General features: G+C 51.8%; 67 non-coding genes across 67 annotated transcripts; 21 read left to right on the top strand and 46 right to left on the bottom strand.

Moving 5' to 3' along the window:
• Window positions 1-380: 380 nt before the first annotated feature.
• Trnap-agg (transfer RNA proline (anticodon AGG)) lies at window positions 381-452 on the top strand. The gene has a single exon. It is a non-coding gene; the product is annotated as a tRNA-Pro (tRNA).
• A 195-nt stretch (window positions 453-647) lies between these two features.
• Trnav-aac (transfer RNA valine (anticodon AAC)) lies at window positions 648-720 on the bottom strand. Its single transcript has one exon. It is a non-coding gene; the product is annotated as a tRNA-Val (tRNA).
• Window positions 721-878: 158 nt separating this feature from the next.
• On the bottom strand, window positions 879-951 carry Trnav-cac (transfer RNA valine (anticodon CAC)). The gene has a single exon. It is a non-coding gene; the product is annotated as a tRNA-Val (tRNA).
• Window positions 952-1,364: 413 nt separating this feature from the next.
• Window positions 1,365-1,436, top strand: Trnap-agg (transfer RNA proline (anticodon AGG)). The gene has a single exon. It is a non-coding gene; the product is annotated as a tRNA-Pro (tRNA).
• A 195-nt stretch (window positions 1,437-1,631) lies between these two features.
• On the bottom strand, window positions 1,632-1,704 carry Trnav-aac (transfer RNA valine (anticodon AAC)). The gene has a single exon. It is a non-coding gene; the product is annotated as a tRNA-Val (tRNA).
• A 158-nt stretch (window positions 1,705-1,862) lies between these two features.
• Trnav-cac (transfer RNA valine (anticodon CAC)) lies at window positions 1,863-1,936 on the bottom strand. Its single transcript has one exon. It is a non-coding gene; the product is annotated as a tRNA-Val (tRNA).
• Window positions 1,937-2,351: 415 nt separating this feature from the next.
• On the top strand, window positions 2,352-2,423 carry Trnap-agg (transfer RNA proline (anticodon AGG)). The gene has a single exon. It is a non-coding gene; the product is annotated as a tRNA-Pro (tRNA).
• Window positions 2,424-2,616: 193 nt separating this feature from the next.
• On the bottom strand, window positions 2,617-2,689 carry Trnav-aac (transfer RNA valine (anticodon AAC)). The gene has a single exon. It is a non-coding gene; the product is annotated as a tRNA-Val (tRNA).
• A 159-nt stretch (window positions 2,690-2,848) lies between these two features.
• On the bottom strand, window positions 2,849-2,921 carry Trnav-cac (transfer RNA valine (anticodon CAC)). Its single transcript has one exon. It is a non-coding gene; the product is annotated as a tRNA-Val (tRNA).
• A 412-nt stretch (window positions 2,922-3,333) lies between these two features.
• On the top strand, window positions 3,334-3,405 carry Trnap-agg (transfer RNA proline (anticodon AGG)). Its single transcript has one exon. It is a non-coding gene; the product is annotated as a tRNA-Pro (tRNA).
• Window positions 3,406-3,600: 195 nt separating this feature from the next.
• On the bottom strand, window positions 3,601-3,673 carry Trnav-aac (transfer RNA valine (anticodon AAC)). Its single transcript has one exon. It is a non-coding gene; the product is annotated as a tRNA-Val (tRNA).
• A 158-nt stretch (window positions 3,674-3,831) lies between these two features.
• Trnav-cac (transfer RNA valine (anticodon CAC)) lies at window positions 3,832-3,904 on the bottom strand. The gene has a single exon. It is a non-coding gene; the product is annotated as a tRNA-Val (tRNA).
• Window positions 3,905-4,316: 412 nt separating this feature from the next.
• Trnap-agg (transfer RNA proline (anticodon AGG)) lies at window positions 4,317-4,388 on the top strand. The gene has a single exon. It is a non-coding gene; the product is annotated as a tRNA-Pro (tRNA).
• A 195-nt stretch (window positions 4,389-4,583) lies between these two features.
• Trnav-aac (transfer RNA valine (anticodon AAC)) lies at window positions 4,584-4,656 on the bottom strand. Its single transcript has one exon. It is a non-coding gene; the product is annotated as a tRNA-Val (tRNA).
• Window positions 4,657-4,814: 158 nt separating this feature from the next.
• On the bottom strand, window positions 4,815-4,887 carry Trnav-cac (transfer RNA valine (anticodon CAC)). The gene has a single exon. It is a non-coding gene; the product is annotated as a tRNA-Val (tRNA).
• Window positions 4,888-5,299: 412 nt separating this feature from the next.
• Trnap-agg (transfer RNA proline (anticodon AGG)) lies at window positions 5,300-5,371 on the top strand. Its single transcript has one exon. It is a non-coding gene; the product is annotated as a tRNA-Pro (tRNA).
• Window positions 5,372-5,566: 195 nt separating this feature from the next.
• Window positions 5,567-5,639, bottom strand: Trnav-aac (transfer RNA valine (anticodon AAC)). The gene has a single exon. It is a non-coding gene; the product is annotated as a tRNA-Val (tRNA).
• A 158-nt stretch (window positions 5,640-5,797) lies between these two features.
• Trnav-cac (transfer RNA valine (anticodon CAC)) lies at window positions 5,798-5,870 on the bottom strand. The gene has a single exon. It is a non-coding gene; the product is annotated as a tRNA-Val (tRNA).
• Window positions 5,871-6,282: 412 nt separating this feature from the next.
• On the top strand, window positions 6,283-6,354 carry Trnap-agg (transfer RNA proline (anticodon AGG)). The gene has a single exon. It is a non-coding gene; the product is annotated as a tRNA-Pro (tRNA).
• A 195-nt stretch (window positions 6,355-6,549) lies between these two features.
• On the bottom strand, window positions 6,550-6,622 carry Trnav-aac (transfer RNA valine (anticodon AAC)). Its single transcript has one exon. It is a non-coding gene; the product is annotated as a tRNA-Val (tRNA).
• Window positions 6,623-6,780: 158 nt separating this feature from the next.
• Trnav-cac (transfer RNA valine (anticodon CAC)) lies at window positions 6,781-6,853 on the bottom strand. Its single transcript has one exon. It is a non-coding gene; the product is annotated as a tRNA-Val (tRNA).
• Window positions 6,854-7,265: 412 nt separating this feature from the next.
• Trnap-agg (transfer RNA proline (anticodon AGG)) lies at window positions 7,266-7,337 on the top strand. The gene has a single exon. It is a non-coding gene; the product is annotated as a tRNA-Pro (tRNA).
• Window positions 7,338-7,532: 195 nt separating this feature from the next.
• Trnav-aac (transfer RNA valine (anticodon AAC)) lies at window positions 7,533-7,605 on the bottom strand. The gene has a single exon. It is a non-coding gene; the product is annotated as a tRNA-Val (tRNA).
• Window positions 7,606-7,763: 158 nt separating this feature from the next.
• Window positions 7,764-7,836, bottom strand: Trnav-cac (transfer RNA valine (anticodon CAC)). The gene has a single exon. It is a non-coding gene; the product is annotated as a tRNA-Val (tRNA).
• A 412-nt stretch (window positions 7,837-8,248) lies between these two features.
• Window positions 8,249-8,320, top strand: Trnap-agg (transfer RNA proline (anticodon AGG)). The gene has a single exon. It is a non-coding gene; the product is annotated as a tRNA-Pro (tRNA).
• A 195-nt stretch (window positions 8,321-8,515) lies between these two features.
• On the bottom strand, window positions 8,516-8,588 carry Trnav-aac (transfer RNA valine (anticodon AAC)). The gene has a single exon. It is a non-coding gene; the product is annotated as a tRNA-Val (tRNA).
• A 158-nt stretch (window positions 8,589-8,746) lies between these two features.
• Trnav-cac (transfer RNA valine (anticodon CAC)) lies at window positions 8,747-8,819 on the bottom strand. Its single transcript has one exon. It is a non-coding gene; the product is annotated as a tRNA-Val (tRNA).
• Window positions 8,820-9,231: 412 nt separating this feature from the next.
• Trnap-agg (transfer RNA proline (anticodon AGG)) lies at window positions 9,232-9,303 on the top strand. Its single transcript has one exon. It is a non-coding gene; the product is annotated as a tRNA-Pro (tRNA).
• Window positions 9,304-9,498: 195 nt separating this feature from the next.
• Trnav-aac (transfer RNA valine (anticodon AAC)) lies at window positions 9,499-9,571 on the bottom strand. The gene has a single exon. It is a non-coding gene; the product is annotated as a tRNA-Val (tRNA).
• A 158-nt stretch (window positions 9,572-9,729) lies between these two features.
• Window positions 9,730-9,802, bottom strand: Trnav-cac (transfer RNA valine (anticodon CAC)). Its single transcript has one exon. It is a non-coding gene; the product is annotated as a tRNA-Val (tRNA).
• Window positions 9,803-10,213: 411 nt separating this feature from the next.
• Trnap-agg (transfer RNA proline (anticodon AGG)) lies at window positions 10,214-10,285 on the top strand. The gene has a single exon. It is a non-coding gene; the product is annotated as a tRNA-Pro (tRNA).
• A 195-nt stretch (window positions 10,286-10,480) lies between these two features.
• On the bottom strand, window positions 10,481-10,553 carry Trnav-aac (transfer RNA valine (anticodon AAC)). Its single transcript has one exon. It is a non-coding gene; the product is annotated as a tRNA-Val (tRNA).
• Window positions 10,554-10,711: 158 nt separating this feature from the next.
• Trnai-uau (transfer RNA isoleucine (anticodon UAU)) lies at window positions 10,712-10,784 on the bottom strand. Its single transcript has one exon. It is a non-coding gene; the product is annotated as a tRNA-Ile (tRNA).
• A 412-nt stretch (window positions 10,785-11,196) lies between these two features.
• On the top strand, window positions 11,197-11,268 carry Trnap-agg (transfer RNA proline (anticodon AGG)). Its single transcript has one exon. It is a non-coding gene; the product is annotated as a tRNA-Pro (tRNA).
• A 195-nt stretch (window positions 11,269-11,463) lies between these two features.
• On the bottom strand, window positions 11,464-11,536 carry Trnav-aac (transfer RNA valine (anticodon AAC)). Its single transcript has one exon. It is a non-coding gene; the product is annotated as a tRNA-Val (tRNA).
• Window positions 11,537-11,694: 158 nt separating this feature from the next.
• Trnav-cac (transfer RNA valine (anticodon CAC)) lies at window positions 11,695-11,767 on the bottom strand. Its single transcript has one exon. It is a non-coding gene; the product is annotated as a tRNA-Val (tRNA).
• Window positions 11,768-12,105: 338 nt separating this feature from the next.
• On the bottom strand, window positions 12,106-12,178 carry Trnat-ugu (transfer RNA threonine (anticodon UGU)). Its single transcript has one exon. It is a non-coding gene; the product is annotated as a tRNA-Thr (tRNA).
• Window positions 12,179-12,590: 412 nt separating this feature from the next.
• Trnap-agg (transfer RNA proline (anticodon AGG)) lies at window positions 12,591-12,662 on the top strand. The gene has a single exon. It is a non-coding gene; the product is annotated as a tRNA-Pro (tRNA).
• A 195-nt stretch (window positions 12,663-12,857) lies between these two features.
• Trnav-aac (transfer RNA valine (anticodon AAC)) lies at window positions 12,858-12,930 on the bottom strand. Its single transcript has one exon. It is a non-coding gene; the product is annotated as a tRNA-Val (tRNA).
• A 158-nt stretch (window positions 12,931-13,088) lies between these two features.
• Window positions 13,089-13,161, bottom strand: Trnav-cac (transfer RNA valine (anticodon CAC)). The gene has a single exon. It is a non-coding gene; the product is annotated as a tRNA-Val (tRNA).
• A 412-nt stretch (window positions 13,162-13,573) lies between these two features.
• Window positions 13,574-13,645, top strand: Trnap-agg (transfer RNA proline (anticodon AGG)). The gene has a single exon. It is a non-coding gene; the product is annotated as a tRNA-Pro (tRNA).
• Window positions 13,646-13,840: 195 nt separating this feature from the next.
• Window positions 13,841-13,913, bottom strand: Trnav-aac (transfer RNA valine (anticodon AAC)). Its single transcript has one exon. It is a non-coding gene; the product is annotated as a tRNA-Val (tRNA).
• A 158-nt stretch (window positions 13,914-14,071) lies between these two features.
• Window positions 14,072-14,144, bottom strand: Trnav-cac (transfer RNA valine (anticodon CAC)). The gene has a single exon. It is a non-coding gene; the product is annotated as a tRNA-Val (tRNA).
• A 337-nt stretch (window positions 14,145-14,481) lies between these two features.
• Trnav-cac (transfer RNA valine (anticodon CAC)) lies at window positions 14,482-14,554 on the bottom strand. The gene has a single exon. It is a non-coding gene; the product is annotated as a tRNA-Val (tRNA).
• A 411-nt stretch (window positions 14,555-14,965) lies between these two features.
• Trnap-agg (transfer RNA proline (anticodon AGG)) lies at window positions 14,966-15,037 on the top strand. The gene has a single exon. It is a non-coding gene; the product is annotated as a tRNA-Pro (tRNA).
• A 195-nt stretch (window positions 15,038-15,232) lies between these two features.
• Trnav-aac (transfer RNA valine (anticodon AAC)) lies at window positions 15,233-15,305 on the bottom strand. Its single transcript has one exon. It is a non-coding gene; the product is annotated as a tRNA-Val (tRNA).
• A 158-nt stretch (window positions 15,306-15,463) lies between these two features.
• Window positions 15,464-15,536, bottom strand: Trnav-cac (transfer RNA valine (anticodon CAC)). Its single transcript has one exon. It is a non-coding gene; the product is annotated as a tRNA-Val (tRNA).
• A 411-nt stretch (window positions 15,537-15,947) lies between these two features.
• Window positions 15,948-16,019, top strand: Trnap-agg (transfer RNA proline (anticodon AGG)). The gene has a single exon. It is a non-coding gene; the product is annotated as a tRNA-Pro (tRNA).
• Window positions 16,020-16,214: 195 nt separating this feature from the next.
• Trnav-aac (transfer RNA valine (anticodon AAC)) lies at window positions 16,215-16,287 on the bottom strand. Its single transcript has one exon. It is a non-coding gene; the product is annotated as a tRNA-Val (tRNA).
• A 158-nt stretch (window positions 16,288-16,445) lies between these two features.
• On the bottom strand, window positions 16,446-16,518 carry Trnav-cac (transfer RNA valine (anticodon CAC)). Its single transcript has one exon. It is a non-coding gene; the product is annotated as a tRNA-Val (tRNA).
• Window positions 16,519-16,930: 412 nt separating this feature from the next.
• Window positions 16,931-17,002, top strand: Trnap-agg (transfer RNA proline (anticodon AGG)). Its single transcript has one exon. It is a non-coding gene; the product is annotated as a tRNA-Pro (tRNA).
• A 195-nt stretch (window positions 17,003-17,197) lies between these two features.
• On the bottom strand, window positions 17,198-17,270 carry Trnav-aac (transfer RNA valine (anticodon AAC)). The gene has a single exon. It is a non-coding gene; the product is annotated as a tRNA-Val (tRNA).
• Window positions 17,271-17,428: 158 nt separating this feature from the next.
• On the bottom strand, window positions 17,429-17,501 carry Trnav-cac (transfer RNA valine (anticodon CAC)). The gene has a single exon. It is a non-coding gene; the product is annotated as a tRNA-Val (tRNA).
• A 337-nt stretch (window positions 17,502-17,838) lies between these two features.
• Window positions 17,839-17,911, bottom strand: Trnav-cac (transfer RNA valine (anticodon CAC)). The gene has a single exon. It is a non-coding gene; the product is annotated as a tRNA-Val (tRNA).
• Window positions 17,912-18,322: 411 nt separating this feature from the next.
• Window positions 18,323-18,394, top strand: Trnap-agg (transfer RNA proline (anticodon AGG)). The gene has a single exon. It is a non-coding gene; the product is annotated as a tRNA-Pro (tRNA).
• A 195-nt stretch (window positions 18,395-18,589) lies between these two features.
• On the bottom strand, window positions 18,590-18,662 carry Trnav-aac (transfer RNA valine (anticodon AAC)). The gene has a single exon. It is a non-coding gene; the product is annotated as a tRNA-Val (tRNA).
• A 158-nt stretch (window positions 18,663-18,820) lies between these two features.
• Window positions 18,821-18,893, bottom strand: Trnai-uau (transfer RNA isoleucine (anticodon UAU)). The gene has a single exon. It is a non-coding gene; the product is annotated as a tRNA-Ile (tRNA).
• A 412-nt stretch (window positions 18,894-19,305) lies between these two features.
• On the top strand, window positions 19,306-19,377 carry Trnap-agg (transfer RNA proline (anticodon AGG)). The gene has a single exon. It is a non-coding gene; the product is annotated as a tRNA-Pro (tRNA).
• A 195-nt stretch (window positions 19,378-19,572) lies between these two features.
• Trnav-aac (transfer RNA valine (anticodon AAC)) lies at window positions 19,573-19,645 on the bottom strand. The gene has a single exon. It is a non-coding gene; the product is annotated as a tRNA-Val (tRNA).
• Window positions 19,646-19,803: 158 nt separating this feature from the next.
• On the bottom strand, window positions 19,804-19,876 carry Trnav-cac (transfer RNA valine (anticodon CAC)). Its single transcript has one exon. It is a non-coding gene; the product is annotated as a tRNA-Val (tRNA).
• A 337-nt stretch (window positions 19,877-20,213) lies between these two features.
• On the bottom strand, window positions 20,214-20,286 carry Trnav-cac (transfer RNA valine (anticodon CAC)). Its single transcript has one exon. It is a non-coding gene; the product is annotated as a tRNA-Val (tRNA).
• A 337-nt stretch (window positions 20,287-20,623) lies between these two features.
• Window positions 20,624-20,696, bottom strand: Trnav-cac (transfer RNA valine (anticodon CAC)). Its single transcript has one exon. It is a non-coding gene; the product is annotated as a tRNA-Val (tRNA).
• Window positions 20,697-21,107: 411 nt separating this feature from the next.
• Window positions 21,108-21,179, top strand: Trnap-agg (transfer RNA proline (anticodon AGG)). The gene has a single exon. It is a non-coding gene; the product is annotated as a tRNA-Pro (tRNA).
• A 195-nt stretch (window positions 21,180-21,374) lies between these two features.
• Trnav-aac (transfer RNA valine (anticodon AAC)) lies at window positions 21,375-21,447 on the bottom strand. Its single transcript has one exon. It is a non-coding gene; the product is annotated as a tRNA-Val (tRNA).
• Window positions 21,448-21,605: 158 nt separating this feature from the next.
• On the bottom strand, window positions 21,606-21,678 carry Trnai-uau (transfer RNA isoleucine (anticodon UAU)). The gene has a single exon. It is a non-coding gene; the product is annotated as a tRNA-Ile (tRNA).
• A 412-nt stretch (window positions 21,679-22,090) lies between these two features.
• Window positions 22,091-22,162, top strand: Trnap-agg (transfer RNA proline (anticodon AGG)). The gene has a single exon. It is a non-coding gene; the product is annotated as a tRNA-Pro (tRNA).
• Window positions 22,163-22,357: 195 nt separating this feature from the next.
• Window positions 22,358-22,430, bottom strand: Trnav-aac (transfer RNA valine (anticodon AAC)). Its single transcript has one exon. It is a non-coding gene; the product is annotated as a tRNA-Val (tRNA).
• Between the last annotated feature and the right edge of the window lie 284 nt (window positions 22,431-22,714).

Raw genomic sequence — 22,714 nt, 5'->3', positions numbered from 1 at the left:
CGTTCCCTCGAAATTACCTCAGCCTGTCTCCCGTCCGCGAATGCACACGCGACGGTTCTTTTGACAGCCTGGAAACCATTACAGCCGAGGGCACAAGAAGTCTTCGGGTGCTCGAGAGTTTGTCTGCCGTAGCACCCCTAACGAGATAGCGGTTTTTCCCGCAGTCGTGATTGTAAGTCATAGCAGCAAAAGCAATCACTTTCTTAGCAGCAGGGAGTGCGAGCCCAGCGGCAGCTCTACATGAAGGTACCAATAGCCCAGGAAGGCCGCCGACCGCGGGAATTCGCGCCGCCCCCATCCCGCCAGCCTACACGAGAACACACGCGAGACAGATCGAGGGACCCAGTGCACTGAAATTATAGTCATTCGCCATGTCTGATGGCTCGTTGGTCTAGGGGTATGATTCCTGCTTAGGGTGCAGGAGGTCCCGGGTTCAAATCCCGGACGAGCCCTAGCGTTTTGTGCAAACTGATCGCATGTGAGTGGCTGAGTCGACGCAAAATGCTCGGCGGCAGTATCAAATGAATTTCATATTTGATGTGAGCAATTGACACTCTGATCCGACGTGTGAAGGCGATTACGAAGGTTTTTGGGTACAGGTGGAAGCAGATGCATGTTACTATGTCTTGTTTTTAATGATGAAAAAGTGTTTCCGCCCGGGATCGAACCGGGGACCTTCTGCGTGTTAGGCAGACGTGATAACCGCTACACCACGGAAACTACTTGTGTGCGCCTTACCTTAGAGGCAACTCGTGCTGATGTTGTCATCGTAACTAAAAAATTAAATAAATGCGCTACTTGCATAACAAAGGTACATGCAGAAGATCCTCACATGTCGTGGCTCACTGGAGTAGAATACGACATATTCAGGAAAATACTGTTCCCGCCCGGGATCGAACCGGGGACCTTCTGCGTGTGAAGCAGACGTGATAACCGCTACACTACGGAAACTGCGGACCGTGAGGAGTCCTTCCCCGTTCACTCGAAATTACCTCAGCCTCTCTCCCGTCCGCGAATGCACACGCGATGGTTCTTTTGACAGCCTGGAAACCATTACAGCCGAGGGCTCAAGAAGTCTTCGGGGTGCTCGAGAATTTGTCTGCCGTAGCACCCCTAACGAGATAGCGGCTTTTCCCGCAGTCGTGATTGCAAGTCATAGCAGCAAAAGCAATCACTTTCTTAGGAGCAGGGAGTGCGAGCCCAGCGGCAGCTCTACATGAAGGTACCAATAGCCCAGGGAGGCCGCCGACCGCGGGAATTCGCGCCGCCCCCATCCCGCCAGCCTACACGAGATTTTCCACAGCACCCTGGACCACATCGAGGGACCCAGTGCACTGAAATTATAGTCATTCGCCATGTCAGATGGCTCGTTGGTCTAGGGGTATGATTCCTGCTTAGGGTGCAGGAGGTCCCGGGTTCAAATCCCGGACGAGCCCTAGCGTTTTGTGCAAACTGATCGCACGTGAGTGGCTGAGTCGACGCAAAATGCTCGGCGGCAGTATCAAATGAATTTCATATTTGATGTGAGCAATTGAGACTCTGATCCGCCGTGTGAAGGCGATTACGAAGGTTTTAGGGTACAGATGGAAGCAGATGCATGTTACTATGTCTTGTTTTTAATGATGAAAAAGTGTTTCCGCCCGGGATCGAACCGGGGACCTTCTGCGTGTTAGGCAGACGTGATAACCGCTACACCACGGAAACTACTTGTGTGCGCCTTACCTTAGAGGCAACTCGTGCTGATGTTGTCATCGTAACTAAAAAATTAAATAAATGCGCTACTTGCATAACAAAGGTACATGCAGAAGATCCTCACATGTCGTGGCTCACTGGAGTACAATACGACATATTCAGGAAAATACTGTTCCCCGCCCGGGATCGAACCGGGGACCTTCTGCGTGTGAAGCAGACTTGATAACCGCTACACTACGGAAACTGCGGACGTGAGGGAGTCCATCCCCGTTCACCTCGAAATTACCTCAGCCTCTCTCCCGTCCGCGAATGCACACGCGACGGTTCTTTTGACAGCCTGGAAACCATTGACAGCCGAGGGCTCAAGAAGTCTTCGGGGTGCTCGAGAATTTGTCTGCCGTAGCACCCCTAACGAGATAGCGGCTTTTCCCGCAGTCGTGATTGCAAGTCATAGCAGCAAAAGCAATCACTTTCTTAGCAGCAGGGAGTGCGAGCCCAGCGGCAGCTCTACATGAAGGTACCAATAGCCCAGGAAGGCCGCCGACCGCGGGAATTCGCGCCGCCCCCATCCCGCCAGCCTACACGAGATTTTCCACAGCACCCTGGACCACATCGAGGGACCCAGTGCACTGAAATTATAGTCATTCGACATGTCAGATGGCTCGTTGGTTTAGGGGTATGATTCCTGCTTAGGGTGCAGGAGGTCCCGGGTTCAAATCCCGGACGAGCCCTAGTGTTTTGTGCAAACTGATCGCACGTGAGTGGCTGAGTCGACGCAAATGCTCGGCGGCAGTATCAAATGAATTTCATATTTGATGTGAGCAATTGACACTCTGATCCGACGTGTGAAGGCGATTACGAAGGTGTTTGGGTACAGATGGAAGCAGATGCATGTTACTATGTCTTGTTTTAATGATGAAAAAGTGTTTCCGCCCGGGATCGAACCGGGGACCTTCTGCGTGTTAGGCAGACGTGATAACCGCTACACCACGGAAACTACTTGTGTGCGCCTTACCTTAGAGGCAACTCGTGCTGATGTTGTCATCGTAAGTAAAAAATTAAATAAATGCCGCTACTTGCATAACAAAGGTACATGCAGAAGATCCTCACATGTCGTGGCTCACTGGAGTACAATACGACATATTCAGGAAAATACTGTTCCCGCCCGGGATCGAACCGGGGACCTTCTGCGTGTGAATCAGACGTGATAACCGCTACACTACGGAAACTGCGGACGTGAGGAGTCCATCCCCGTTCACTCGAAATTACCTCAGCCTCTCTCCGTCCGCGAATGCACACGCGACGGTTCTTTTGACAGCCTGGAAACCATTACAGCCGAGGGCTCAAGAAGTCTTCGGGGTGCTCGAGAATTTGTCTGCCGTAGCACCCCTAACGAGATAGCGGCTTTTCCCGCAGTCGTGATTGCAAGTCATAGCAGCAAAAGCAATCACTTTCTTAGCAGCAGGGAGTGCGAGCCCAGCGGCAGCTCTACATGAAGGTACCAATAGCCCCAGGAAGGCCGCCGACCGCGGGAATTCGCGCCGCCCCCATCCCGCCAGCCTACACGAGATTTTCCACAGCACCCTGGACCACATCGAGGGACCCAGTGCACTGAAATTAAAGTCATTCGCCATGTCAGATGGCTCGTTGGTCTAGGGGTATGATTCCTGCTTAGGGTGCAGGAGGTCCCGGGTTCAAATCCCGGACGAGCCCTAGCGTTTTGTGCAAACTTATCGCACGTGAGTGGCTGAGTCGACGCAAAATGCTCGGCGGCAGTATCAAATGAATTTCATATTTGATGTGAGCAATTGACACTCTGATCCGACGTGTGAAGGCGATTACGAAGGTTTTTGGGTACAGATGGAAGCAGATGCATGTTACTATGTCTTGTTTTTAATGATGAAAAAGTGTTTCCGCCCGGGATCGAACCGGGGACCTTCTGCGTGTTAGGCAGACGTGATAACCGCTACACCACGGAAACTACTTGTGTGCGCCTTACCTTAGAGGCAACTCGTGCTGATGTTGTCATCGTAACTAAAAAATTAAATAAATGCGCTACTTGCACAACAAAGGTACATGCAGAAGATCCTCACATGTCGTGGCTCACTGGAGTACAATACGACATATTCAGGAAAATACTGTTCCCGCCCGGGATCGAACCGGGGACCTTCTGCGTGTGAAGCAGACGTGATAACCGCTACACTACGGAAACTGCGGACGTGAGGAGTCCATCCCCGTTCACTCGAAATTACCTCAGCCTCTCTCCCGTCCGCGAATGCACACGCGACGGTTCTTTTGACAGCCTGGAAACCATTACAGCCGAGGGCTCAAGAAGTCTTCGGGGTGCTCGAGAATTTGTCTGCCGTAGCACCCCTAACGAGATAGCGGCTTTTCCCGCAGTCGTGATTGCAAGTCATAGCAGCAAAAGCAATCACTTTCTTAGCAGCAGGGAGTGCGAGCCCAGCGGCAGCTCTACATGAAGGTACCAATAGACCAGGAAGGCCGACGACCGCGGGAATTCGCGCCGCCCCCATTCCGCCAGCCTACACGAGATTTTCCACAGCACCCTGGACCACATCGAGGGACCCAGTGCACTGAAATTATAGTCATTCGCCATGTCAGATGGCTCGTTGGTCTAGGGGTATGATTCCTGCTTAGGGTGCAGGAGGTCCCGTGTTCAAATCCCGGACGAGCCCTAGCGTTTTGTGCAAACTGATCGCACGTGAGAGGCTGAGTCGACGCAAAATGCTCGGCGGCAGTATCAAATGAATTTCATATTTGATGTGAGCAATTGACACTCTGATCCGACGTGTGAAGGCGATTACGAAGGTTTTTGGGTACAGATGGAAGCAGATGCATGTTACTATGTCTTGATTTTAATGATGAAAAAGTGTTTCCGCCTGGGATCGAACCGGGGACCTTCTGCGTGTTAGGCAGACGTGATAACCGCTACACCACAGAAACTACTTGTGTGCGCCTTACCTTAGAGGCAACTCGTGCTGATGTTGTCATCGTAACTAAAAAATTAAATAAATGCGCTACTTGCATAACAAAGGTACATGCAGAAGATCCTCACATGTCGTGGCTCACTGGAGTACAATACGACATATTCAGGAAAATACTGTTCCCGCCCGGGACCGAACCGGGGACCTTCTGCATGTGAAGCAGACGTGATAACCGCTACACTACGGAAACTGCGGACGTGAGGAGTCCATCCCCGTTCACTCGAAATTACCTCAGCCTCTCTCCCGTCCGCGAATGCACACGCGACGGTTCTTTTGACAGCCTGGATACCATTACAGCCGAGGGCTCAAGAAGTCTTCGGGGTGCTCGAGAATTTGTGTGCCGTAGCACCCCTAACGAGATAGCGGTTTTTCCCGCAGTCGTGATTGCAAGTCATAGCAGCAAAAGCAATAACTTTCTTAGCAGCAGGGAGTGCGAGCCCAGCGGCAGCTCTACATGAAGGTACCAATAGCCCAGGAAGGCCGCCGACCGCGGGAATTCGCGCCGCCCCCATCCCGCCAGCCTACACGAGATTTTCCACAGCACCCTGGACCACATCGAGGTACCCAGTGCACTGAAATTATAGTCATTCGCCATGTCAGATGGCTCGTTGGTCTAGGGGTATGATTCCTGCTTAGGGTGCAGGAGGTCCCGGGTTCAAATCCCGGACGAGCCCTAGCGTTTTGTGCAAACTGATCGCACGTGAGTGGCTGAGTCGACGCAAAATGCTCGGCGGCAGTATCAAATGAATTTCATATTTGATGTGAGCAATTGACACTCTGATCCGACGTGTGAAGGCGATTACGAAGGTTTTTGGGTACAGATGGAAGCAGATGCATGTTACTATGTCTTGTTTTTAATGATGAAAAAGTGTTTCCGCCCGGGATCGAACCAGGGACCTTCTGCGTGTTAGGCAGACGTGATAACCGATACACCACGGAAACTACTTGTGTGCGCCTTACCTTAGAGGCAACTCGTGCTGATGTTGTCATCGTAACTAAAAAATTAAATAAATGCGCTACTTGCATAACAAAGGTACATGCAGAAGATCCTCACATGTCGTGGCTCACTGGAGTACAATACGACATATTCAGGAAAATACTGTTCCCGCCCGGGACCGAACCGGGGACCTTCTGCGTGTGAAGCAGACGTGATAACCGCTACACTACGGAAACTGCGGACGTGAGGAATCCATCCCCGTTCACTCGAAATTACCTCAGCCTCTCTCCCGTCCGCGAATGCACACGCGACGGTTCTTTTGACAGCCTGGATACCATTACAGCCGAGGGCTCAAGAAGTCTTCGGGGTGCTCGAGAATTTGTCTGCCGTAGCACCCCTAACGAGATAGCGGCTTTTCCCGCAGTCGTGATTGCAAGTCATAGCAGCAAAAGCAATAACTTTCTTAGCAGCAGGGAGTGCGAGCCCAGCGGCAGCTCTACATGAAGGTACCAATAGCCCAGGAAGGCCGCCGACCGCGGGAATTCGCGCCGCCCCCATCCCGCCAGCCTACACGAGATTTTCCACAGCACCCTGGACCACATCGAGGGACCTAGTGCACTGAAATTATAGTCATTCGCCATGTCAGATGGCTCGTTGGTCTAGGGGTATGATTCCTGCTTAGGGTGCAGGAGGTCCCGGGTTCAAATCCCGGACGAGCCCTAGCGTTTTGTGCAAACTGATCGCACGTGAGTGGCTGAGTCGACGCAAAATGCTCGGCGGCAGTATCAAATGAATTTCATATTTGATGTGAGCAATTGACACTCTGATCCGACGTGTGAAGGCGATTACGAAGGTTTTTGGGTACAGATGGAAGCAGATGCATGTTACTATGTCTTGTTTTTAATGATGAAAAAGTGTTTCTGCCCGGGATCGAACCAGGGACCTTCTGCGTGTTAGGCAGACGTGATAACCGATACACCACGGAAACTACTTGTGTGCGCCTTACCTTAGAGGCAACTCGTGCTGATGTTGTCATCGTAACTAAAAAATTAAATAAATGCGCTACTTGCATAACAAAGGTACATGCAGAAGATCCTCACATGTCGTGGCTCACTGGAGTACAATACGACATATTCAGGAAAATACTGTTCCCGCCCGGGATCGAACCGGGGACCTTCTGCGTGTGAAGCAGACGTGATAACCGCTACACTACGGAAACTGCGGACGTGAGGAGTCCATCCCCGTTGACTCGAAATTACCTCAGCCTCTCTCCCGTCCGCGAATGCACACGCGACGGTTCTTGTGACAGCCTGGAAACCATTACAGCCGAGGGCTCAAGAAGTCTTCGGGGTGCTCGAGAATTTGTCCGCCGTAGCACCCCTAACGAGATAGCGGCTTTTCCCGCAGTCGTGATTGCAAGTCATAGCAGCAAAAGCAATCACTTTCTTAGCAGCAGGGAGTGCGAGCCCAGCGGCAGCTCTACATGAAGGTACCAATAGCCCAGGAAGGCCGCCGACCGCGGGAATTCGCGCCGCCCCCATCCCGCCAGCCTACACGAGATTTTCCACAGCACCCTGGACCACATCGAGGGACCCAGTGCACTGAAATTATAGTCATTCGCCATGTCAGATGGCTCGTTGGTCTAGGGGTATGATTCCTGCTTAGGGTGCAGGAGGTCCCGGGTTCAAATCCCGGACGAGCCCTAGCGTTTTGTGCAAACTGTGCGCACGTGAGTGGCTGAGTCGACGCAAAATGCTCGGCGGCAGTTTCAAATGAATTTCATATTTGATGTGAGCAATTGACACTCTGATCCGACGTGTGAAGGCGATTACGAAGGTTTTTGGGTACAGATGGAAGCAGATGCATGTTACTATGTCTTGTTTTTAATGATGAAAAAGTGTTTCCGCCCGGGATCGAACCGGGGACCTTCTGCATGTTAGGCAGACGTGATAACCGCTACACCACGGAAACTACTTGTGTGCGCCTTACCTTAGAGGCAACTCGTGCTGATGTTGTCATCGTAACTAAAAAATTAAATAAATGCGCTACTTGCATAACAAAGGTACATGCAGAAGATCCTCACATGTCGTGGCTCACTGGAGTACAATACGACATATGCAGGAAAATACTGTTCCCGCCCGGGATCGAACCGGGGACCTTCTGCGTGTGAAGCAGATGTGATAACCGCTACACTACGGAAACTGCGGACGTGAGGAGTCCATCCCCGTTCACTCGAAATTACCTCAGCCTCTCTCCCGTCCGCGAATGCACACGCGACGGTTCTTTTGACAGCCTGGAAACCATAACAGCCGAGGGCTCAAGAAGTCTTCGGGGTGCTCGAGAATTTGTCTGCCGTAGCACCCCTAACGAGATAGCGGCTTTTCCCGCAGTCGTGATTGCAAGTCATAGCAGCAAAAGCAATCACTTTCTTAGCAGCAGGGAGTGCGAGCCCAGCGGCAGCTCTACATGAAGGTACCAATAGCCCAGGAAGGCCGCCGACCGCGGGAATTCGCGCCGCCCCCATCCCGCCAGCCTACACGAGATTTTCCACAGCACCCTGGACCACATCGAGGGACCCAGTGCACTGAAATTATAGTCATTCGCCATGTCAGATGGCTCGTTGGTCTAGGGGTATGATTCCTGCTTAGGGTGCAGGAGGTCCCGGGTTCTAATCCCGGACGAGCCCTAGCGTTTTGTGCAAACTGATCGCACGTGAGTGGCTGAGTCGACGCAAAATGCTCGTCGGCAGTATCAAATGAATTTCATATTTGATGTGAGCAATTGACACTCTGATCCGACGTGTGAAGGCGATTACGAAGGTTTTTGGGTACAGATGGAAGCAGATGCATGTTAGTATGTCTTGTTTTTAAATATGAAGAAGTGGTTCCGCCCGGGATCGAACCGGGGACCTTCTGCGTGTTAGGCAGACGTGATAACCGCTACACCACGGAAACTACTTGTGTGCGCCGTACCTTAGAGGCAACTCGTGCTGATGTTGTCATCGTAACTAAAAAATTAAATAAATGCGCTACTTGCATAACAAAGGTACATGCAGAAGATCCTCACATGTCGTGGCTCACTGGAGTACAATACGACATATTCAGGAAAATACTGTTCCCGCCCGGGATCGAACCGGGGACCTTCTGCGTGTGAAGCAGACGTGATAACCGCTACACTACGGAAACTGCGGACGTGAGGAGTCCATCCCCGTTCACTCGATATTACCTCAGCCTCTCTCCCGTCCGCGAATGCACACGCGACGGTTCTTTTGACAGCCTGGAAACCATTACAGCCGAGGGCTCAAGAAGTCTTCGGGGTGCTCGAGAATTTGTCTGCCGTAGCACCCCTAACGAGATAGCGGCTTTTCCCGCAGTCGTGATTGCAAGTCATAGCAGCAAAAGCAATCACTTTCTTAGCAGCAGGGAGTGCGAGCCCAGCGGCAGCTCTACATGAAGGTACCAATAGCCCAGGAAGGCCGCCGACCGCGGGAATTCGCGCCGCCCCCATCCCGCCAGCCTACACGAGATTTTCCACAGCACCCTGGACCACATCGAGGGACCCAGTGCACTGAAATTATAGTCATTCGCCATGTCAGATGGCTCGTTGGTCTAGGGGTATGATTCCTGCTTAGGGTGCAGGAGGTCCCGGGTTCAAATCCCGGACGAGCCCTAGCGTTTTGTGCAAACTGATCGCACGTGAGTGGCTGAGTCGACGCAAAATGCTCGGCGGCAGTATCAAATGAATTTCATATTTGATGTGAGCAATTGACACTCTGATCCGACGTGTGAAGGCGATTACGAAGGTTTTTGGGTACAGATGGAAGCAGATGCATGTTACTATGTCTTGTTTTTAATGATGAAAAAGTGTTTCCGCCCGGGATCGAACCGGGGACCTTCTGCGTGTTAGGCAGACGTTATAACCGCTACACCACGGAAACTACTTGTGTGCGCCTTACCTTAGAGGCAACTCGTGCTGATGTTGTCATCGTAACTAAAAAATTAAATAAATGCGCTACTTGCATAACAAAGGTACATGCAGAAGATCCTCACATGTCGTGGCTCACTGGAGTACAATACGACATATTCAGGAAAATACTGTTCCCGCCCGGGATCGAACCGGGGACCTTCTGCGTGTGAAGCAGACGTGATAACCGCTACACTACGGAAACTGCGGACGTGAGGAGTCCATCCCCGTTCACTCGAAATTACCTCAGCCTCTCTCCCGTCCGCGAATGCACACGCAACGGTTCTTTTGACAGCCTGGAAACCATTACAGCCGAGGGCACAAGAAGTCTTCGGGTGCTCGAGAGTTTGTTTGCCGTTGCACCCCTAACGAGATAGCGGCTTTTCCCGCAGTCGTGATTGCAAGTCATAGCAGCAAAAGCAATCACTTTCTTAGCAGCAGGGAGTGCGAGCCCAGCGGCAGCTCTACATGAAGGTACCAATAGCCCAGGAAGGCCGCCGACCGCGGGAATTCGCGCCGCCCCCATCCCGCCAGCCTACACGAGATTTTCCACAGCACCCTGGACCACATCGAGGGACCCAGTGCACTGAAATTATAGTCATTCGCCATGTCAGATGGCTCGTTGGTCTAGGGGTATGATTCCTGCTTAGGGTGCAGGAGGTCCCGGGTTCAAATCCCGGACGAGCCCTAGCGTTTTGTGCAAACTGATCGCACGAGAGTGGCTGAGTCGACGCAAAATGCTCGGCGGCAGTATCAAATGAATTTCATATTTGATGTGAGCAATTGACACTCTGATCCGACGTGTGAAGGCGATTACGAAGGTTTTTGGGTGCAGATGGAAGCAGATGCATGTTACTATGTCTTGTTTTTAATGATGAAAAAGTGTTTCCGCCCGGGATCGAACCGGGGACCTTCTGCGTGTTAGGCAGACGTGATAACCGCTACACCACGGAAACTACTTGTGTGTGCCTTACCTTAGAGGCAACTCGTGCTGATGTTGTCATCGTAACTAAAAAATTAAATAAATGCGCTACTTGCATAACAAAGGTACATGCAGTAGATCCTCACATGTCGTGGCTCACTGGAGTACAATACGACATATCCAGGAAAATACTGTTCGCGCCCGGGATCGAACCGGGGACCTTCTGCGTATAAAGCAGACGTGATAACGGCTACACTACGGAAACTGCGGATGTGAGGAGTCCATCCCCGTTCACTCGAAATAACCTCAGCCTCTCTCCCGTCCGCGAATGCACACGCGACGGTTCTTTTGACAGCCTGGAAACCATTACAGCCGAGGGCTCAAGAAGTCTTCGGGGTGCTCGAGAATTAGTCTGCCGTAGCACCCCTAATGAGATAGCGGCTTTTCCCGCAGTCGTGATTGCAAGTCATAGCAGCAAAAGCAATCACTTTCTTAGCAGCAGGGAGTGCGAGCCCTGCGGCAGCTCTACATGAAGGTACCAATAGCCCAGGAAGGCCGCCGACCGCGGGAATTCGCGCCGCCCCCATCCCGCCAGCCTACACGAGATTTTCCACAGCACCCTGGACCACATCGAGGGACCCAGTGCACTGAAATTATAGTCATTCGCCATGTCAGATGGCTCGTTGGTCTAGGGGTATGATTCCTGCTTAGGGTGCAGGAGGTCCCGGGTTCAAATCCCGGACGAGCCCTAGCGTTTTGTGCAAACTAATCGCACGTGAGTGGCTGAGTCGACACAAAATGCTCGGCGGCAGTATCAAATGAATTTCATATTTGATGTGAGCAATTGACACTCTGATCCGACGTGTGAAGGCGATTACGAAGGTTTTTGGGTACAGATGGAAGCAGATGCATGTTACTATGTCTTGTTTTTAATGATGAAAAAGTGTTTCCGCCCGGGATCGAACCGGGGACCTTCTGCGTGTTAGGCAGACGTGATAACCGCTACACCACGGAAACTACTTGTGTGCGCCTTACCTTAGAGGCAACTCGTGCTGATGTTGTCATCGTAACTAAAAAATTAAATAAATGCGCTACTTGCATAACAAAGGTACATGCAGAAGATCCTCACATGTCGTGGCTCACTGGAGTACAATACGACATATTCAGGAAAATACTGTTCCCGCCCGGGATCGAACCGGGGACCTTCTGCGTGTGAAGCAGACGTGATAACCGCTACACTACGGAAACTGCGGACGTGAGGAGTCCATCCCCGTTCACTCGAAATTACCTCAGCCTCTCTCCCGTCCGCGAATGCACACGCGACGGTTCTTTTGACAGCCTGGAAACCATTACAGCCGAGGGCTCAAGAAGTCTTCGGGGTGTTCGAGAATTTGTCTGCCGTAGCACCCCTAACGAGATAGCGGCTTTTCCCGCAGTCGTGATTGCAAGTCATAGCAGCAAAAGCAATCACTTTCTTAGCAGCAGGGAGTGCGAGCCCAGCGCTACTTGCATAACAAAGGTACATGCAGAAGATCCTCACATGTCGTGGCTCACTGGAGTACAATACGACATATCCAGGAAAATACTGTTCGCGCCCGGGATCGAACCGGGGACCTTCTGCGTACAAAGCAGACGTGATAACGGCTACACTACGGAAACTGCGGACGTGAGGAGTCCATCCCCGTTCACTCGAAATAACCTCAGCCTCTCTCCCGTCCGCGAATGCACACGCGACGGTTCTTTTGACAGCCTGGAAACCATTACAGCCGAGGGCTCAAGAAGTCTTCGGGGTGCTCGAGAATTAGTCTGCCGTAGCACCCCTAACGAGATAGCGGCTTTTCCCGCAGTCGTGATTGCAAGTCATAGCAGCAAAAGCAATCACTTTCTTAGCAGCAGGGAGTGCGAGCCCAGCGGCAGCTCTACATGAAGGTACCAATAGCCCAGGAAGGCCGCCGACCGCGGGAATTCGCGCCGCCCCCATCCCGCCAGCCTACACGAGATTTTCCACAGCACCCTGGACCACATCGAGGGACCCAGTGCACTGAAATTATAGTCATTCGCCATGTCAGATGGCTCGTTGGTCTAGGGGTATGATTCCTGCTTAGGGTGCAGGAGGTCCCGGGTTCAAATCCCGGACGAGCCCTAGCGTTTTGTGCAAACTAATCGCACGTGAGTGGCTGAGTCGACACAAAATGCTCGGCGGCAGTATCAAATGAATTTCATATTTGATGTGAGCAATTGACACTCTGATCCGACGTGTGAAGGCGATTACGAAGGTTTTTGGGTACAGATGGAAGCAGATGCATGTTACTATGTCTTGTTTTTAATGATGAAAAAGTGTTTCCGCCCGGGATCGAACCGGGGACCTTCTGCGTGTTAGGCAGACGTGATAACCGCTACACCACGGAAACTACTTGTGTGCGCCTTACCTTAGAGGCAACTCGTGCTGATGTTGTCATCGTAACTAAAAAATTAAATAAATGCGCTACTTGCATAACAAAGGTACATGCAGAAGATCCTCACATGTCGTGGCTCACTGGAGTACAATACGACATATTCAGGAAAATACTGTTCCCGCCCGGGATCGAACCGGGGACCTTCTGCGTGTGAAGCAGACGTGATAACCGCTACACTACGGAAACTGCGGACGTGAGGAGTCCATCCCCGTTCACTCGAAATTACCTCAGCCTCTCTCCCGTCCGCGAATGCACACGCGACGGTTCTTTTGACAGCCTGGAAACCATTACAGCCGAGGGCTCAAGAAGTCTTCGGGGTGTTCGAGAATTTGTCTGCCGTAGCACCCCTAACGAGATAGCGGCTTTTCCCGCAGTCGTGATTGCAAGTCATAGCAGCAAAAGCAATCACTTTCTTAGCAGCAGGGAGTGCGAGCCCAGCGGCAGCTCTACATGAAGGTACCAATAGCCCAGGAAGGCCGCCGACCGCGGGAATTCGCGCCGCCCCCATCCCGCCAGCCTACACGAGATTTTCCACAGCACCCTGGACCACATCGAGGGACCCAGTGCACTGAAATAATAGTCATTCGCCATGTCAGATGGCTCGTTGGTCTAGGGGTATGATTCCTGCTTAGGGTGCAGGAGGTCCCGGGTTCAAATCCCGGACGAGCCCTAGCGTTTTGTGCAAACTGATCGCACGTGAGTGGCTGAGTCGACGCAAAATGCTCGGTGGCAGTATCAAATGAATTTCATATTTGATGTGAGCAATTGACACTCTGATCCGACGTGTGAAGGCGATTACGAAGGTTTTTGGGTACAGATGGAAGCAGATGCATGTTACTATGTCTTGTTTTTAATGATGAAAAAGTGTTTCCGCCCGGGATCGAACCGGGGACCTTCTGCGTGTTAGGCAGACGTGATAACCGCTACACCACGGAAACTACTTGCGTGCGCCTTACCTTAGAGGCAACTCGTGCTGATGTTGTCATCGTAACTAAAAAATTAAATAAATGCGCTACTTGCATAACAAAGGTACATGCAGAAGATCCTCACATGTCGTGGCTCACTGGAGTACAATACGACATATTCAGGAATATACTGTTCCCGCCCGGGATCGAACCGGGGACCTTCTGCGTGTGAAGCAGACGTGATAACCGCTACACTACGGAATCTGCGGACGTGAGGAGTCCATCCCCGTTCACTCGAAATTACCTCAGCCTCTCTCCCGTCCGCGAATGCACACGCGACGGTTCTTTTGACAGCCTGGAAACCATTACAGCCGAGGGCACAAGAAATCTTCGGGTGCTCGAGAGTTTGTCTGCCGTAGCACCCCTAACGAGATAGCGGCTTTTCCCGCAGTCGTGATTGCAAGTCATAGCAGCAAAAGCAATCACTTTCTTAGCAGCAGGGAGTGCGAGCCCAGCGCTACTTGCATAACAAAGGTACATGCAGAAGATCCTCACATGTCGTGGCTCACTGGAGTACAATACGACATATTCAGGAATATACTGTTCCCGCCTGGGATCGAACCGGGGACCTTCTGCGTGTGAAGCAGACGTGATAACCGCTACACTACGGAAACTAAAGACGTGAGGAGTCCATCCCCGTTCACTCGAAATTACCTCAGCCTCTCTCCCGTCCGCGAATGCACACGCGACGGTTCTTTTGACAGCCTGGAAACCATTACAGCCGAGGGCACAAGAAGTCTTCGGGTGCTCGAGAGTTTGTCTGCCGTAGCACCTCTAACGAGATAGCGGCTTTTCCCGCAGTCGTGATTGCAAGTCATAGCAGCAAAAGCAATAACTTTCTTAGCAGCAGGGAGTGCGAGCCCAGCGGCAGCTCTACATGAAGGTACCAATAGCCCAGGAAGGCCGCCGACCGCGGGAATTCGCGCCGCCCCCATCCCGCCAGCCTACACGAGATTTTCCACAGCACCCTGGACCACATCGAGGGACCCAGTGCACTGAAATTATAGTCATTCGCCATGTCAGATGGCTCGTTGGTCTAGGGGTATGATTCCTGCTTAGGGTGCAGGAGGTCCCGGGTTCAAATCCCGGACGAGCCCTAGCGTTTTGTGCAAACTGATCGCACGTGAGTGGCTGAGTCGACGCAAAATGCTCGGCGGCAGTATCAAATGAATTTCATATTTGATGTGAGCAATTGACACTCTGATCCGACGTGTGAAGGCGATTACGAAGGTTTTTGGGTACAGATGGAAGCAGATGCATGTTACTATGTCTTGTTTTTAATGATGAAAAAGTGTTTCCGCCCGGGATCGAACCGGGGACCCTCTGCGTGTTAGGCAGACGTGATAACCGCTACACCACGGAAACTACTTGTGTGCGCCTTACCTTAGAGGCAACTCGTGCTGATGTTGTCATCGTAACTAAAAAATTAAATAAATGCGCTACTTGCATAACAAAGGTACATGCAGAAGATCCTCACATGTCGTGGCTCACTGGAGTACAATACGACATATTCTGGAAAATACTGTTCCCGCCCGGGATCGAACCGGGGACCTTCTGCGTGTGAAGCAGACGTGATAACCGCTACACTACGGAAACTGCGGACGTGAGGAGTCCATCCCCGTTCACTCGAAATTACCTCAGCCTCTCTCCCGTCCGCGAATGCACACGCAACGGTTCTTTTGACAGCCTGGAAACCATTACAGCTGAGGGCACAAGAAGTCTTCGGGTGCTCGAGAGTTTGTCTGCCGTTGCACCCCTAACGAGATAGCGGCTTTTCCCGCAGTCGTGATTGCAAGTCATAGCAGCAAAAGCAATCACTTTCTTAGCAGCAGGGAGTGCGAGCCCAGCGGCAGCTCTACATGAAGGTACCAATAGCCCAGGAAGGCCGCCGACCGCGGGAATTCGCGCCGCCCCCATCCCGCCAGCCTACACGAGATTTTCCACAGCACCCTGGACCACATCGAGGGACCCAGTGCACTGAAATTATAGTCGTTCGCCATGTCAGATGGCTCGTTGGTCTAGGGGTATGATTCCTGCTTAGGGTGCAGGAGGTCCCGGGTTCAAATCCCGGACGAGCCCTAGCGTTTTGTGCAAACTAATCGCACGTGAGTGGCTGAGTCGACACAAAATGCTCGGCGGCAGTATCAAATGAATTTCATATTTGATGTGAGCAATTGACACTCTGATCCGACGTGTGAAGGCGATTACGAAGGTTTTTGGGTACAGATGGAAGCAGATGCATGTTACTATGTCTTGTTTTTAATGATGAAAAAGTGTTTCCGCCCGGGATCGAACCGGGGACCTTCTGCGTGTTAGGCAGACGTGATAACCGCTACACCACGGAAACTACTTGTGTGCGCCTTACCTTAGAGGCAACTCGTGCTGATGTTGTCATCGTAACTAAAAAATTAAATAAATGCGCTACTTGCATAACAAAGGTACATGCAGAAGATCCTCACATGTCGTGGCTCACTGGAGTACAATACGACATATTCAGGAAAATACTGTTCCCGCCCGGGATCGAACCGGGGACCTTCTGCGTGTGAAGCAGACGTGATAACCGCTACACTACGGAAACTGCTGACGTGAGGAGTCCATCCCCGTTCACTCGAAATTACCTCAGCCTCTCTCCCGTCCGCGAATGCACACGCGACGGTTCTTTTGACAGCCTGGAAACCATTACAGCCGAGGGCTCAAGAAGTCTTCGGGGTGTTCGAGAATTTGTCTGCCGTAGCACCCCTAACGAGATAGCGGCTTTTCCCGCAGTCGTGATTGCAAGTCATAGCAGCAAAAGCAATCACTTTCTTAGCAGCAGGGAGTGCGAGCCCAGCGGCAGCTCTACATGAAGGTACCAATAGCCCAGGAAGGCCGCCGACCGCGGGAATTCGCGCCGCCCCCATCCCGCCAGCCTACACGAGATTTTCCACAGCACCCTGGACCACATCGAGGGACCCAGTGCACTGAAATTATAGTCATTCGCCATGTCAGATGGCTCGTTGGTCTAGGGGTATGATTCCTGCTTAGGGTGCAGGAGGTCCCGGGTTCAAATCCCGGACGAGCCCTAGCGTTTTGTGCAAACTGATCGCACGTGAGTGGCTGAGTCGACGCAAAATGCTCGGCGTCAGTATCAAATGAATTTCATATTTGATGTGAGCAATTGACACTCTGATCCGACGTGTGAAGGCGATTACGAAGGTTTTTGGGTACAGATGGAAGCAGATGGATGTTACTATGTCTTGTTTTTAATGATGAAAAAGTGTTTCCGCCCGGGATCGAACCGGGGACCTTCTGCGTGTTAGGCAGACGTGATAACCGCTACACCACGGAAACTACTTGCGTGCGCCTTACCTTAGAGGCAACTCGTGCTGATGTTGTCATCGTAACTAAAAAATTAAATAAATGCGCTACTTGCATAACAAAGGTACATGCAGAAGATCCTCACATGTCGTGGCTCACTGGAGTACAATACGACATATTCAGGAAAATACTGTTCCCGCCCGGGATCGAACCGGGGACTTTCTGCGTGTGAAGCAGACGTGATAACCGCTACACTACGGAATCTGCGGACGTGAGGAGTCCATCCCCGTTCACTCGAAATTACCTCAGCCTCTCTCCCGTCCGCGAATGCACACGCGACGGTTCTTTTGACAGCCTGGAAACCATTACAGCCGAGGGCACAAGAAATCTTCGGGTGCTCGAGAGTTTGTCTGCCGTAGCACCCCTAACGAGATAGCGGCTTTTCCCGCAGTCGTGATTGCAAGTCATAGCAGCAAAAGCAATCACTTTCTTAGCAGCAGGGAGTGCGAGCCCAGCGCTACTTGCATAACAAAGGTACATGCAGAAGATCCTCACATGTCGTGGCTCACTGGAGTACAATACGACATATTCAGGAAAATACTGTTCCCGCCCGGGATCGAACCGGGGACCTTCTGCGTGTGAAGCAGACGTGATAACCGCTACACTACGGAAACTGCGGACGTGAGGAGTCCATCCCCGTTCACTCGAAATTACCTCAGCCTCTCTCCCGTCCGCGAATGCACACGCGACGGTTCTTTTGACAGCCTGGAAACCATTACAGCCGAGGGCTCAAGAAGTCTTCGGGTGCACGAGAATTTGTCTGCCGTAGCACCCCTAACGAGATAGCGGTTTTTCCCGCAGTCGTGATTGCAAGTCATAGCAGCAAAAGCAATCACTTTCTTAGCAGCAGGGAGTGCGAGCCCAGCGGCAGCTCTACATGAAGGTACCAATAGCCCAGGAAGGCCGCCGACCGCGGGAATTCGCGCCGCCCCCATCCCGCCAGCCTACACGAGATTTTCCACAGCACCCTGGACCACATCGAGGGACCCAGTGCACTGAAATTATAGTCATTCGCCATGTCAGATGGCTCGTTGGTCTAGGGGTATGATTCCTGCTTAGGGTGCAGGAGGTCCCGGGTTCAAATCCCGGACGAGCCCTAGCGTTTTGTGCAAACTGATCGCACGTGAGTGGCTGAGTCGACGCAAAATGCTCGGCGGCAGTATCAAATGAATTTCATATTTGATGTGAGCAATTGACACTCTGATCCGACGTGTGAAGGCGATTACGAAGGTTTTTGGGTACAGATGGAAGCAGATGCATGTTACTATGTCTTGTTTTTAATGATGAAAAAGTGTTTCCGCCCGGGATCGAACCGGGGACCTTCTGCGTGTTAGGCAGACGTGATAACCGCTACACCACGGAAACTACTTGTGTGCGCCTTACCTTAGAGGCAACTCGTGCTGATGTTGTCATCGTAACTAAAAAATTAAATAAATGCGCTACTTGCATAACAAAGGTACATGCAGAAGATCCTCACATGTCGTGGCTCACTGGAGTACAATACGACATATTCAGGAAAATACTGTTCGCGCCCGGGATCGAACCGGGGACCTTCTGCGTATAAAGCAGACGTGATAACCGCTACACTACGGAAACTGCGGACGTGAGGAGTCCATCCCCGTTCACTCGAAATAACCTCAGCCTCTCTCCCGTCCGCGAATGCACACGCGACGGTTCTTTTGACAGCCTGGAAACCATTACAGCCGAGGGCTCAAGAAGTCTTCGGGGTGTTCGAGAATTTGTCTGCCGTAGCACCCCTAACGAGATAGCGGCTTTTCCCGCAGTCGTGATTGCAAGTCATAGCAGCAAAAGCAATCACTTTCTTAGCAGCAGGGAGTGCGAGCCCAGCGGCAGCTCTACATGAAGGTACCAATAGCCCAGGAAGGCCGCCGACCGCGGGAATTCGCGCCGCCCCCATCCCGCCAGCCTACACGAGATTTTCCACAGCACCCTGGACCACATCGAGGGACCCAGTGCACTGAAATTATAGTCATTCGCCATGTCAGATGGCTCGTTGGTCTAGGGGTATGATTCCTGCTTAGGGTGCAGGAGGTCCCGGGTTCAAATCCCGGACGAGCTCTAGCGTTTTGTGCAAACTGATCGCACGTGAGTGGCTGAGTCGACGCAAAATGCTCGGCGGCAGTATCAAATGAATTTCATATTTGATGTGAGCAATTGACACTCTGATCCGACGTGTGAAGGCGATTACGAAGGTTTTTGGGTACAGATGGAAGCAGATGCATGTTACTATGTCTTGTTTTTAATGATGAAAAAGTGTTTCCGCCCGGGATCGAACCGGGGACCTTCTGCGTGTTAGGCAGACGTGATAACCGCTACACCACGGAAACTACTTGCGTGCGCCTTACCTTAGAGGCAACTCGTGCTGATGTTGTCATCGTAACTAAAAAATTAAATAAATGCGCTACTTGCATAACAAAGGTACATGCAGAAGATCCTCACATGTCGTGGCCCACTGGAGTACAATACGACATATTCAGGAAAATACTGTTCCTGCCCGGGATCGAACCGGGGACCTTCTGCGTGTGAAGCAGACGTGATAACCGCTACACTACGGAATCTGCGGACGTGAGGAGTCCATCCCCGTTCACTCGAAATTACCTCAGCCTCTCTCCCGTCCGCGAATGCACACGCGACGGTTCTTTTGACAGCCTGGAAACCATTACAGCCGAGCGCACAAGAAATCTTCGGGTGCTCGAGAGTTTGTCTGCCGTAGCACCCCTAACGAGATAGCGGCTTTTCCCGCAGTCGTGATTGCAAGTCATAGCAGCAAAAGCAATCACTTTCTTAGCAGCAGGGAGTGCGAGCCCAGCGCTACTTGCATAACAAAGGTACATGCAGAAGATCCTCACATGTCGTGGCTCACTGGAGTACAATACGACATATTCAGGAAAATACTGTTCCCGCCCGGGATCGAACCGGGGACCTTCTGCGTGTGAAGCAGACGTGATAACCGCTACACTACGGAAACTGCGGACGTGAGGAGTCCATCCCCGTTCACTCGTAATTACCTCAGCCTCTCTCCCGTCCGCGAATGCACACGCGACGGTTCTTTTGACAGCCTGGAAACCATTACAGCCGAGGGCTCAAGAAGTCTTCGGGTGCTCGAGAATTTGTCTGCCGTAGCACCCCTAACGAGATAGCGGTTTTTCCCGCAGTCGTGATTGCAAGTCATAGCAGCAAAAGCAATCACTTTCTTAGCAGCAGGGAGTGCGAGCCCAGCGCTACTTGCATAACAAAGGTACATGCAGAAGATCCTCACATGTCGTGGCTCACTGGAGTACAATACGACATATTCAGGAAAATACTGTTCCCGCCCGGGATCGAACCGGGGACCTTCTGCGTGTGAAGCAGACGTGATAACCGCTACACTACGGAAACTGCGGACGTGAGGAGTCCATCCCCGTTCACTCGTAATTACCTCAGCCTCTCTCCCGTCCGCGAATGCACACGCGACGGTTCTTTTGACAGCCTGGAAACCATTACAGCCGAGGGCTCAAGAAGTCTTCGGGTGCTCGAGAATTTGTCTGCCGTAGCACCCCTAACGAGATAGCGGTTTTTCCCGCAGTCGTGATTGCAAGTCATAGCAGCAAAAGCAATCACTTTCTTAGCAGCAGGGAGTGCGAGCCCAGCGGCAGCTCTACATGAAGGTACCAATAGCCCAGGAAGGCCGCCGACCGCGGGAATTCGCGCCGCCCCCATCCCACCAGCCTACACGAGATTTTCCACAGCACCCTGGACCACATCGAGGGACCCAGTGCACTGAAATTATAGTCATTCCCCATGTCAGATGGCTCGTTGGTCTAGGGGTATGATTCCTGCTTAGGGTGCAGGAGGTCCCGGGTTCAAATCCCGGACGAGCCCTAGCGTTTTGTGCAAACTGATCGCACGTGAGTGGCTGAGTCGACGCAAAATGCTCGGCGGCAGTATCAAATGAATTTCATATTTGATGTGAGCAATTGACACTCTGATCCGACGTGTGAAGGCGATTACGAAGGTTTTTGGGTACAGATGGAAGCAGATGCATGTTACTATGTCTTGTTTTTAATGATGAAAAAGTGTTTCCGCCCGGGATCGAACCGGGGACCTTCTGCGTGTTAGGCAGACGTGATAACCGCTACACCACGGAAACTACTTGTGTGCGCCTTACCTTAGAGGCAACTCGTGCTGATGTTGTCATCGTAACTAAAAAATTAAATAAATGCGCTACTTGCATAACAAAGGTACATGCAGAAGATCCTCACATGTCGTGGCTCACTGGAGTACAATACGACATATTCAGGAAAATACTGTTCGCGCCCGGGATCGAACCGGGGACCTTCTGCGTATAAAGCAGACGTGATAACCGCTACACTACGGAAACTGCGGACGTGAGGAGTCCATCCCCGTTCACTCGAAATAACCTCAGCCTCTCTCCCGTCCGCGAATGCACACGCGACGGTTCTTTTGACAGCCTGGAAACCATCACAGCCGAGGGCTCAAGAAGTCTTCGGGGTGCTCGAGAATTTGTCTGCCGTAGCACCCCTAACGAGATAGCGGCTTTTCCCGCAGTCGTGATTGCAAGTCATAGCAGCAAAAGCAATCACTTTCTTAGCAGCAGGGAGTGCGAGCCCAGCGGCAGCTCTACATGAAGGTACCAATAGCCAAGGAAGGCCGCCGACCGCGAGAATTCGCGCCGCCCCCATCCCGCCAGCCTACACGAGATTTTCCACAGCACCCTGGACCACATCGAGGGACCCAGTGCACTGAAATTATAGTCATTCGCCATGTCAGATGGCTCGTTGGTCTAGGGGTATGATTCCTGCTTAGGGTGCAGGAGGTCCCGGGTTCAAATCCCGGACGAGCCCTAGCGTTTTGTGCAAACTGATCGCACGTGAGTGGCTGAGTCGACGCAAAATGCTCGGCGGCAGTATCAAATGAATTTCATATTTGATGTGAGCAATTGACACTCTGATCCGACGTGTGAAGGCGATTACGAAGGTTTTAGGGTACAGATGGAAGCAGATGCATGTTAGTATGTCTTGTTTTTAAATATGAAGAAGTGGTTCCGCCCGGGATCGAACCGGGGACCCTCTGCGTGTTAGGCAGACGTGATAACCGCTACACCACGGAAACTACTTGTGTGCACTATACCTTAGAGACAACTCGTGCTGATGTTGTCATCGTAACTAAAAAAGTAAATAAATGCGCTACTTGCATAACAAAGGTACATGCAGAAGATCCTCACATGTCGTGGCTCACTGGAGTACAATACGACATATTCAGGAAAATACTGTTCCCGCTCGGGGACCTTCTGCGTGTGAAGCAGACTTGATAACCGCTACACTACGGAAACTGCGGAAGTGAGGAGTCCATCCCCGTTCACTCGAAATTACCTCAGCGTCTCTCCCGTCCGCGAA

The sequence above is a fragment of the Schistocerca gregaria genome, chromosome 2, assembly GCF_023897955.1.
Source record: "Schistocerca gregaria isolate iqSchGreg1 chromosome 2, iqSchGreg1.2, whole genome shotgun sequence".
Classification (NCBI taxonomy): Eukaryota; Metazoa; Arthropoda; class Insecta; order Orthoptera; family Acrididae; genus Schistocerca; species Schistocerca gregaria.
The sequence above is the reverse complement of the archived record's forward strand: the minus strand, read 5'-3'. Positions and strand labels throughout refer to the sequence as shown.